This window comes from Capsicum annuum, chromosome 2, assembly GCF_002878395.1.
Source record: "Capsicum annuum cultivar UCD-10X-F1 chromosome 2, UCD10Xv1.1, whole genome shotgun sequence".
In the NCBI taxonomy this organism is placed as follows: Eukaryota; Viridiplantae; Streptophyta; class Magnoliopsida; order Solanales; family Solanaceae; genus Capsicum; species Capsicum annuum.
Window position 1 is genome coordinate 75,551,360 of NC_061112.1, and position 2,389 is coordinate 75,553,748.

General features: G+C 36.2%; 1 pseudogene; it reads right to left on the reverse strand.

Annotated features, from left to right (window-relative positions):
* Positions 1-1,047: 1,047 nt before the first annotated feature.
* LOC124896192 lies at positions 1,048-2,134 on the reverse strand (annotated as a pseudogene).
* Between the last annotated feature and the right edge of the window lie 255 nt (positions 2,135-2,389).

A 2,389-nucleotide genomic window follows, 5' to 3' on the forward strand; every position in this document is an offset into this window, starting at 1 on the left:
TACAAGTGACCCTAAGCTAATCCATGGTCTGGTATGTATTAGAATACTAAATGACTGTCTAAAAGCCTCTACATCATAATGAGTCATTAGGAAAAGCTCCCAAAAAAATCATAACGAGTCATTAGGAAAAGCTCTCAGAAACTCTAACTGACTGAAATAAAATAAATGTTGAAATAGATAACTGATAACTAGTCTTCTAATGACGAGGACTCAAAAAACTGTTGTTGAGTGGTATGGAAACGTGTTAAGTGCAATTCAGGTACTGAGCATTCATACCTATATTATGAGATAATATAGTGCAAAGAAGTATGCGATCAGTACTTTGAATGTACTGAGTATGCAGGATGAGAAACTAATTAGCATAAATTGAACAAGGATGCATGTAATAATGATAATCTAAATGCAAGACCAAGGATAATAACATGTAATAAATCAAGTTGTGTATTTGAATGCACGATCATGTAAAATCTAAAACTGAAACATGAACTGAATCATAAACTGAGAATTATGGGAGCTAACAATAATTAATATACCCCAATCTGAGAAAAATTGAGGTCCAACTTGTAAACCCAGTTGAAAGAATGCTAGTACCTTGCAAAGCATACCAATACTAGCTGATGTGGATCCACTAAACTGATGTCCCGAAGGACGAGGGTGTCAAGCTTAAACTGATGGGTGACCCTTTATAACCTATAGTGGCACTGTAGTTTAGGAACTTAGGAATTGCTTCTAATGGTATCAAACCTAACTGTCGGGTGAGCCTCCATCCCTTCGCTCACTCAATGCTAAGTACTACTCCCAACTAATGACACTGAGGTATAAACTGATACATAAACTGAAAACTGATATGATCAAGTCATGGTATTCTGTACATAACAATGAATGTATAAATATAAAGTTCTTCATAACATGAAAACTTTTATATATATATATAACTGAATTCCTAGGTATTGGGTATTACAGACGTGGGTTATAGGGTCGAACTAATTCCCTTACTTCATTTCATAAAAAGTGTCGAACCATTCTCATATCATGTAAGTAGGGTCATCACATGGATAGTTTCATTTGAGATTGTGATAGAGGACATAACTTACGATCATCGACTTTGATCATGCCTCTAGGCATTTGATTAATACATTGCACAATGATCCAAACACTTTGTCGCATCTCTTCGATACAAATATAGTAACGATCATAGCGATATCCTCTGGTACCTACTGGTATGTCAGGATCCAATTGGTCATGAACATCATAAGGTGCTGCTTTTTGCAAATCCCAGCATACCCCAAAACCTCTTAATATTACACCACTGAATCCTCAATTCTTTGCTTATTGTGCAGTGATAGTACCAATAACTACTAATAGTTGTTTCCAGATATGATTGCCAGTTGACATCTCTTCTAATTCGTTGATACAAGAAGCAAATTTTTATGTAAATGAATCAATATCTATACATAAGACAAGAGGCAGATCTTGTGCCACTCTACCTGGTTGTATGAAACTGGCATGCATCTTGGCACCCGAGACTCTTTCATAGAATTCCAACAATTTCTCCCGCTCCTCAAAATCCCACAGAAACAAAGTTGATGCTCCTACATCCATAGCATGAGTAGTTAAAGCAAGTGAATGATTTGAAATTTGAGTTATTTCACGGAATAATAGTGATTGATTAGGCGTAACTATTGAAGCTGGTTATGCAAAGGTTGTTCACACTGGGCGATTGTGGGGGCATTTTCTTTGCAAGGTAGTTAGGTTTTTCATCAAAGAGTCATGATAGTACTCAACTGTGGAAAACTCATCAAATTCGTGCCGCGTGGAGGGATTACTCTACTTCTACTCTATATAGAAACTCAATAAGCCTTCGAGCTCTAAAATCAAATCCAAAATTATTATTATATTATTAGCGTGGTATGGCAGATCTTGCAGTTTTAGAAAGGCTTTTTCAAATTTCATAAGAAATCTAGGAAATCAAGAATAAGTTGGGTCAACGCCAATTTTCCTTAAGAGCCTTTTTGAGGAACCTACGTCCGGTGAGCCCTGTCATCGTAGAAGACCACATACGCACAACAAATGAAAACATAATGCACCTCAAGACGAGACTACAAATGCTACGAGATGAACAACGAGCGCTCATTGTGCAGTCTGTCACCCTCGGCGACCAGAGAGACTAAGAAAGAATATAATAGTTACAGTATCTTTCGTTGTGGAAGTTTATTTACATAAAGAAAGGAGTTCTATATTGTACTCCTATTTACTTTTCTAGTGGTACTTTCCTTGAAATAAAGATCGTTGATAGACATAGTATTTTCTCAATAAAGAAAGTGAGTAGCAGTGTACTGCTGAATTGAACTTTCTTGTATATTGAATTGACTAATTACTAATGCCTTAA